Source organism: Carlito syrichta, unplaced genomic scaffold, assembly GCF_000164805.1.
Source record: "Carlito syrichta isolate Samal-C Ts95f unplaced genomic scaffold, Tarsius_syrichta-2.0.1 Scaffold295875, whole genome shotgun sequence".
Lineage (NCBI taxonomy): Eukaryota > Metazoa > Chordata > Mammalia > Primates > Tarsiidae > Carlito > Carlito syrichta.
Window position 1 is genome coordinate 560,591 of NW_007239971.1, and position 9,978 is coordinate 570,568.

Here is a 9,978-nt window from a genome sequence, read left to right on the forward strand (position 1 = left end):
TTCAATATGAGATTAGTCATTTGAAAAGATTTTACAAGTTCAACATTATTCATAAAGTCAAGAAAATAAAACACATTGCTCATATAGAAAGTGGAAATGAAAAATCCACTTTGCCTGTCAATATGAAGATTAAATAAGATAATGTAAGGCACAGGACACATAGTAGTTACTGCATGAATGTCCCTTCTCCATATTCATCCACATATACTTGTTTTGCATTTTACATTGTGGTCAAATACTTAACTTACACATGAAAAGAGACACAATGTTGGATGTGATAAAATGTACCTCTGTCATTATGTAAGAAGTGAAAAACATTATAGTTTTTTGTACTATTTCAATGAAATATGGGGTAGCTGAAAATAAAGATTATAATGCATGTCAATATTTATGTTACTTTCAAGACAATGTTGCCAATACTAACAATGTTCTCTTCTTTACCATGCATCAAACCAATATTGGCAGTGATTGGATAGGTAAACCAAACCTAATTCAAGGAAGCAGTATTTTAGACTTACTTTCAAACAGTAAAGAATTTGGGGCTTCCATTGTTAACCATTTCATTTCTTAAATTGTTTAAAACTGGACTAAGGAAGAGAATCATCAAGAAAGTATCAAATATGAGTCTTTCATCAAATTGTCAAATTGCGGAAGGTTTGAGAACAGAACAGTTTACCTGCTCCAAGATAGAGTTATTTTTATAAACTCACCTTTTTTGAAATGGGAATTAGGGTCAGAACAAGTTTATATATATATATGTTGTTGTTGTTGTTGTTGCTGTTGTTGTTGTTGGAGTCTCACTGTCGCCCGGACTGCTGGGCTCCGGCGATCCTTCCGCCTCAGCTGTCTGAGTAGCCGGAACTATAGGCATGTGCTACCACGCCCAGCTGATTTTTTGATTTATTGTAGAGATGAGGTCTTGCCAAGTTGCCCAGGCGGGTCTCGAACCCGCGGGTTCAGGCAATCCACTCACCTCAGCCTCCCAAAGCCTGGGATTACAGGTCAAGCCACTGAGCTGGCTCAAAGTTCTTTCACATGTAAATAATCACACGAATGTTGTATGGTGGATTTTCTCTACATTTTGAAAATGAGTTAGTAACTGTCCAAAAGAGAACCTGAATCTCTTATTTTTACTGTATGCTAACTTCTCCGCTTATTAAGAATTTCAAGCTGGGCTCGGTGACTCAGCCTGTAATCCCGCGCTTTGGGAGGCCGAGGTGAGAGGATTGCCTGAGCCCGTAGGTTTGAGACCCGCCTGGGCAACTTGGCGAGCCCTCATCTCTACAATAAATTAAAAATCAGCGGGGCGTGGTAGCGCGCGCCTGTAGTACCAGCTACTTGCAAGGCTGAGGCGGAAGGATCGATCGCCGGAGTCCAGCAGGGCGAGGCTGCGGTGGCCGCCACTGCACTCCAGTCTGGGCGACAGAGTGAGACTCCAACTCAAAAAAAAAAAAAAAAAAAAAAAAAGAATTTCAGGTTTGTGATTTAGCCAAGTATAATTATAAATGCAAACATATATGTGCATAATTAATATCATTTGATTTATTTCAGGAAAATAAACTTTAGTAATGACTAAAATATTATCCGTCAGAAAAAAATCATTACCTACCATGTAAAATTCAAGCGTATTAGCACATCTGGCCAGAACAAGGTTAAATCCTCAAACTTTTAATAGAAGTAGAGATAGAATACTAATTATCCCTCTATGTCTCTGCCATACAAATTTGCAATGTACAATTTTAAGGAATAAAACCAAAGTGAACTTGATGCTAATTAGATGCCTCTTTGAATTCTTGATTCAGACACACCTGCAACTACTGCAAATATATAGTAATGATAAGTGTACTTTATAACAAAAGTTATTATATAGTTGTTATAAATACATACTCATGTTACCTGTCTAAAAAATAGAGAATATGTTTCAATGGACCTAAAATGAAAATAAATATTTAATGTTAAGCAGAGATAGAAACTAAAAACTATTGGGTTTTAACTGCAGAAATAGACCTAAAAACTAAAAACAGCCAGGAGTCTGCCTCATGTAAGGGAACTGGGACGAAGAACCCCTCCACCCAAAGAAAGGACCATGAGTTAGGATGAGTATGACCATTGACTTGGGTATTAGCATATATTACACTGTAGAAGTGAGCAGAGACAAACAACTACCAGATCTGAGTAGAACTGTTTATCAGCAATGTGTAGGTCTGCATTGTTCTTAACATTTCCCAGGAACATGAGCTATATGTAACTAGTATAAGAATTAATTCTAGAACGGTCCCCTGGTAAAAAAAATTTGGAATTTCAAGTTAAAAAAGAAAGAGGCAAATAAATACTCTCTTGTTTATGATGAGCCTACAAATAAAAATGAAGTAGTTACTGGATAATTCAAAAAGAATTTATGAGGACAAGATTAACTTCAAGAAGTTAACCTGTTGATCTCTTTGACTAATGATAGTGATAGAAGTCTTTGACCACTGTTTTAAAGTAATCATCAATCCTCAAGGTATTTAGAGCTTTCAGATCCTGTCACCATAGATTAATTTTTCTAGAATCCTAAGATTTGTTTTTAAAAATTGTTTTCTTCCATATCTTTTTTAATAAGAAGTATCTATGACTTTATAAATGTCAATCACATTTAAATATCTTTCATCAAATATATTTCATGAAAACCAAAGGAAATTTTAGAATTAGGGGAACATTTATTTATATCCAGAAAATGGATTGAGGAGTGCTTAAATTTGACATAATTTCCTTATGTTAATTTTATTTACCTTGCATAAATCTGCTTGTCTTTTCATCAATATCTTGTTTAAAAATTATAACAATATAACGATTAAAAAATAAAATAAAAACTTCCATTAAAATTAGTGTTCTGTTTTTATCTGGGAGAGTATATACAAGCACTTAATGTTAAAATATATTATAAGATGCAAGGGATGTTTTGTCATAAATATTATGTTTTTGATCTCTATATAAAGAATCTCAATCATAGTGATGAATGTCTGTCTTGGGGAGAAAGTGTTTCATCAGATAGACATACCACCAAGTCAGGAACTAGGAATTTCTATTTTAAATGAAATCTTTTCAAAAGGTATTTTCCAGGCTACGTGTCTGCATGACCAAAAATATATATAGCATAAGGATATATATAATATAGATAGCTAGATAAGGGGAATATCAAATATATATGTATGTATGACGTGTGTGTGTGTGTGTGTGTGAAAATTCAATTAGCATGCTATCTTTTAAAAATAAATATCCAAGCAGTCCTATTAAATAACTGAGACTTAAAATCATTGCGGGTGGCTGACAGATATTTTTCATCACTGTTTTCCAGGAAGGCATATGTTTAGGTGATTCTCATTGATAAACTTTTGAGATTAGTGCCATCCTTGTACATCAGTCAGCTGCAATTTGATTGGAAATACCATGAGGAGACAAACTCTTCTCAGAGACCCACTATTAACAGGTGTGATTATCTGCAACAGAGTAAAGGTTAAAGGACCAATTCTTTTCTACCTGTCTGAGATATTACAGCAACTCCTTTACATGTAGTAAAATCTCTGGAAATAGTAGGATTATGTGCTGAATTATAATTTCAAGTAAGATTATACTCATTGATTGACATTCAACTATTTATGCTTCATTTGATTGGGCATTCCATCAATTTTCATTTATGAATTTCTTTCTAAATTCAAGTAGTCCCAATAAGGTGGCCAGCGATAAAGTTAACTTTGCACTGATAATGAAGTCACCTGTTAGAGAGGCAGTGGGGTCTAGTGGTTGCAGGAGGTATCTGCCCTCAAGGAAAGTTAATTTGAACCCAAGTTTTACTACTTACTAGTTGTGCAACACTGAGCAAACTTCTTAACTTCTCTGTTTTCACACTTGTAAATAGAAATAGAAATACTACCTATTTCACTGGGCTTACAGACTAAATAAATCATAAAGTGTTCAGGACAGTGTCTGATATCTTATGAGAGCACAACTCATGATATTTATTAGAACCCTGTCTGGAAGTAGTTGGCTTCCAATTAAGATTTTTTAAAAATGGAAGCTTCATCGGGCTCGGTGGCTCCCGCGCCTTTGGGAGGCTGAGGTGAGTGGATTGCCTGAGCCCGCGGGTTCGAGACCCACCTGGGCAGTGAGACTTCATCTCTACAATAAATCAAAAAATCAGCCAGGTGTGGTAGCACATGCCTGTAATTCCGGCTACTTGGAAGGCTGAGGCGGAAGGATCGCCAGAGCCCAGCAGGCGAGGCTGTGGTGGCCGGGAGCGGCCACTGCACTCCAGTCTGGGTGACAGAGTGAGACTCCAACTCAAAAAATAATAATAATAATAATAAAAATAAAAATAAAAATGGAAGCTTCAGTAGGAGAGAATCTGGAAGACAACATAGCTGTGGTCATTGATAAGATGTTAGATATCTGGGAAGCACTGAACCCATTATTCAAAGTTGACTATACTGTCTTTTTGGTTTTCTGTTTTTGGAGTGGTCATTGAAAGCTACTTTTGTGCCTTGTTAGCATCCAAACTTGAGTAGTCCTTTCTCTACACTTTCGATCTTGATGTGTATTATAGTTCTTTCATTATAAGTGAACATGGAGTTTTTAAAATCCATTAGTATTGATTTAGGGCTTAAAAAGTAATTTAAAAGAGAATATTCCTTACAATAAGTTGATAAATTCTATGATTTCTAAAATTGTTCCTCTAAACATATAGTAATTTTTAAATGTAACAAATATAGTATATATACTTATATTGTTTGTATTACTTAATTTCTTATAACCTTATTTGAAAATGTGTATAGATAAAACCACAGAGACACAAAACATAAATAAATGAAAAGATGAAAAAACTTATTTAAGGACCACCTAATGTGTTAATTGCCTAAATGTAACATTATTTATTTATTAGCAAAATATAATTCTAGTTAAAGAAAATCATTAAAAAAAATTAATTTGGACCTAACCACAATGCTTTTCCAGCACAATCTTTACCTGAAAAGGTTATAACAAAACCCCATTATAAATTTTACATGATTAAATTGCTTCTTTTAAGTTGTCACTGGGTTTATAATTACTTTCTTCATCTCTACTCAGCTATATTCAAGGAATTTCACCCTTAGTGAAAAATCATATCTTCCTGAGTTACCTGTGTGTAATTACTTGCTAGTACGTAGGTAGCATTTAAGCACACTAAGCTTAGCTTAAACAATAAACCTTTCCTGTCACTCCACCTTTGCCCCTATTTTGCCTCTTAATAGTTGATTAAGTGAATTGAAGCTTAAGAAAAGGCTATATAGTCTAATATTTAGAAAAAGTCTAATATTTAGATAATATTTCACCATCCTTATGCTCTCTGTTGTTGGCTTTGACTAATCTGTTTCACTTAACTATTATTATTTTCCTTTATCTACCAAATATCCTAATTGATATGTTGCTATCACATAAAAGCAACCACAATGCGTTAAGAATGTGCAATATAGTACCACTTGATTTTTTTATTATACTTTGAAAGGCAAATGGAGTAAATCAAGAAGAAACAAATCTGAATGCAGTGCTGAAGTGAGGTCCAGCCTTTGAAACCAGCTTCCTATTAATCACAGGGCTGACCTTTTCACTAAGGGGCACTCGTTGAAGTCATTGACACGGTTACAGCATTCATATGTGTGAACTGTACTCTGTGGCATTCATGTACTGGGGAAGGCATAGTGAAATTAGAATCTCTCCCTGTAGGGGGTAGACAATGACCGCTATTCAATGCCAACAATTGTCGGTTAAAGTATTTCATGAAGAATGACTTTTAAACTGAATTTACTCCACCATCCGTGATGTCAAATGCAATCCTTAAAGAAATATATTTAACTGGCAGTAATTAATTAAACCTCTCATAGCAGCAACTTTATCAAGCTAAATCATTTCTGAATATACACAAAGGAGTCATCAGGATTCTACCGTCATGGCTTTTAAATCATCATTTTCAATGATGTCCATCTATAACAGTTAGAAAACAAAAACAAAATATTGACCAATGGGGAATTATTTAAACAATGAAATAGTGTTTGTCTAATTTTGCCTGTCTATCTACCATACATATGTGCATTGTCTTTTGAGATGACAATGTCTTCCAGATTAATTTTTAAGTAAATAATGCTTAAAGTTTTAAAAAGTCAACTCAAATGACTGTAAATAGATATAATTTACTGACAGGTTTTTTTTAAATTCTTTTAAATACGATCACATTTGTGTCATATTGAGGAATTACAGCTGAAATCTTTGTTAGGGCATATGTACTATGTGTTGATTTCTTATTTGGAACATCATATGTTTGAACAGCAAACACATTCTTTTACATTGGCTGACATTCCACCTGAAAGTCCACCACAGTTAGCTTGTTAACACAATTCAGGATATATGGTGGAGTAGTAAAAAGATTCCCCATAGCCAAGTAAAAATCAGAGTAGGGGGCTCAAGGAACAGGGTTGTACTTAGATCAAATCTGAACTTCAAGTTCAAACATAGTTTAATGGTGAATCCAAAGTTGTAAATGCAAAATAAACACAATGTGAAGGCTGCTTTAAACTAAGCATAAAAGACCAAAAAGTCAAAGTTGAGATTTCCTACATCTGGTTTTAATATCTCTACCTATGCTATTAGACAAATGACCTTTTGTTTTGTTTATTTTAAAAATTCATTATAAAAAAATCATTATCATTGTCATTGCTGCTATGACCTAATACTGCTTTTAGAGTTTTTAGTATCATCTGTTTGGTAGGAGATAAAGCTATAGAACAGATTAAATAAAATTATAAGCAACTCCCTCACATTAATGTATGAGCAGTAATGTAACAATATAGTTATGTGTAAAAGTTGAAATTCATTTTTAAGAAAGGTATATGCTTCCTAAAGATTTTTTTCTATTTTCAGAACTGTGACAAAGCACTTGCCACCATCATTTTTGACAGCAATGAAGGACATTTCACCCAGAAATAGCAGTTAATACTCCAGAATATGGAATTGAATTAGCATTATTATCAGCACTACATTTCAGTCCCCAGACCTTCTGAATGAGGAGTTACTCCAGGAGCATTTAAGCTTTAGTGAAAGTGGCAGCGTATTGTGCGAAATGAAACTGTAGAAAATTCACGGGGTTATGAACACAGTTCACTTTTGCACAGTCTTCAGAGGATTCCCTGAGAATAAACACCCTTAATTAATTCCCAAGAAAAAGAAAGAAAGACTTGTTCCACTTACTGCATTTGCTGTCCTTTGTCCAAGCGCTGAAGTCAAAGGGCTGATCTGACGCTCTTACCTAGCTCCAGGTTGCCCTCCGGATTAGGCACAAGTGTGAGCAGCAAGAAGCATGTTGACTTTGTAACTGTACAAGGAGCAGCCCGTCGCACTGATGCTAGAGAGCCCTCAGGACAAAGTGCTAAACTTCAGCAGGAGAGCACAGCATCTATTACCCCTGAGGCTCTACCATTTCACCTACACCTGGGCGGATCTATCAAGCTTCATCTCTATTAGAGCTATTTGACTCTGTGGTTTAAGAGGGAGGAGGAAAAAAAAAAAGAGGCTTGCCGTTGTCACACTTGTTTCCTATTAAAGAGCCTTACGGTGGATTGAGTAATTGTGTACGAAGGTAGTCTGGCTGGCAGATGTGTGCAGCCCCAGTGGAGCACTAGATTCAAGGCAGATGGGTTGTACCAGGGCGCAAACAACATTGAGAGAGAGAGAGGCGTGATTAAAACAGCAGGCCTCTGTTTTATAGTGCTGGAAGTGGGGTAGCATTAAAACTCCTGGGAGCCAGAGTTCCCCAAGTGGTGTTGCTCTGTAGCAAGGAAAACAATAAATTCAATAAAAATGAAAGATGTTCAAACTACAAAACTTATAGAGATATTTATAATAATCACTTTAACTATTGAAGAAGCATTAAATGATGCACACTTCCCCCAGCTCTAACTGAATTTAATTAAAACTACTCAATCATGGGTCATAGTGGGTTATTGATAGTGTTAACGTGATGGATTTGAAACAGATCCCTCATTCTGCTATATAAGCCAAGGTTATCTTTTTAATCTGAATTAAATTGCTTTAAGGAGATTTACACTGTCAGGCAGATTGACGTTCTGCAATTGGGCATTTTAAAAAAACATAGTTGAAGCCAATTTTTAAAGCAAATGTCCTCATGTAGGTATTTCTGCATATCAGTTATTATCTCAGGCACTGTAACCCATGGAACCTTAGGGCTTTCTTTCTGTGTCACTACTCTTTTGATAATAAAAAAAAGTATATGTTATCAGCATGTATTACTAATCAGTATGTACCAGTAATCAGTGTAAGTAATCAGAATGTATATAATTAATTTCCAAAAAATGAAATGTTTGATCTGCTTTCCCATGTTGTTGAGAGCTACTTTCCTATCTTAATTGTGTGCAACTACTGTTGTGCATAATGTTGATAATGATAATGAACAATTGCTACATACATGATAGAGACTATGTAAAGACCTTTGCAAGTATCATCTCTTTTGAGTCCTACAAGGACAATAATACTATTATTATCACTTTTTTTTTTAACAAATGAGGAAAAGAATCTCTGAGAGGTTACTCTACCCAAGGTCATACATTTATTATGGCTGGAAGCAGGTTTCAATCTGAACTGTCTCTAGAATCCTCATTCTTCACCATGTCAGATAGAGTCTATGAAGAATAATTTTCATCCTGCACAAAGTAAAATGATTATTATTTATTTTATAAGAAAAATTGAAATAATCTTTTCTTTTATTTCTATGGGTAGTTATAATTTAGAATTAGATACTCTTTGTGTGTTCAAACAAGTAGTAGAAATATGATCTAATCACTGATAGAAATTGCACTACCAGTGCTAAGGACTCATGAAGTTAAGAATTGTCTGCAAACATGTATCTTAAAAATAACTTATTGAAATATTTTCTAATACTTAAAATCCCTTGAACAAATCTTGATTTAGTATTCCTAGTTGGTTTTCAGCAAATCAGTAGAAGAAAGTATGAGATTAAAAATTTAAAATTTTAATCTATTTTTCATGTTTTTATAAGCTGGCCCAAATCCATTGTTTGATTAATAATTTCTTATTTTTCTTTTGGCATTTTGTTATTTCTTTGTGTATAATTGTTTTATTTGTTCTAATAGAAGTTTATCATATGAAAAAAAAGAAAAAACTCCTCTCATTTCACTTCTGGAAACAAAGAAAACAAAAATATACATTTGAATAAAAGGAAGTTACTCTTCAGTAAAAAATGTAATTTAGATGATAACACTGACATGAATTTAAAAATTTTCTGAAGATAAAAAAACAAAAGTTTAATTGCACTGTCTTATGTCTAAGGCAGATTATACTAGCATACATTTTCCCCTCCAATTTTGGATATTTATAACAATAACATTAGCAACTAGCAAAAGTGTCCTCTCTGTTATTTCATCTGAAACAAAAAAGTAGGAACAAATGTGCTTCAAAATACAAGCATATTTTTAAAGAAAGTATTAAAAGATAACAAAGAAAAAAGTTAATGTATGGTTAAAAATGGGGACAGAGCAACATGAAAAAGGTAGACGCAAAGAATAGAAATAATAGAAGACAAGAAAACAGATTGTAATTTCAATGTCGCCCATGGGGTCAATGCAATTTAAAGAGGTATACATGATTCACAATTATTATTTGTATAGAGCTATGATATGAGAAGAGGACCTCTTTAACAATGTCTGATTATTTTAGAGTGTGTTTATGTGTGAGTACATAAACATATGTGTGTGCAGTGTAGATTTTTATATTCCAAAGACATTGCAAATATATGTTAATACTTGAGTTACAAAAAATAGACTATTGCAAGAGCACAAAATTATTTGTAGAAATATTATATAAGAAAGCAATTTATAATACTTTAAAAAATAGAATGTAAATAGATTAGGTTAAAGTTTATGACTATCTAAAATC

At 33.9% G+C, this 9,978-nt stretch overlaps 1 protein-coding gene across 1 annotated transcript in view; it reads right to left on the reverse strand.

Moving 5' to 3' along the window:
• Window positions 1-7,659, reverse strand: part of SEMA3A (semaphorin 3A) — a 525,999-nt gene extending 518,340 nt beyond the window's left edge. The window contains exon 1 of the mRNA XM_008054520.2: window positions 7,258-7,659. The gene's annotated coding sequence lies outside the window, so the exon portion shown is untranslated. The remainder of the gene's footprint in view (window positions 1-7,257) is intronic.
• Window positions 7,660-9,978: the final 2,319 nt, after the last annotated feature.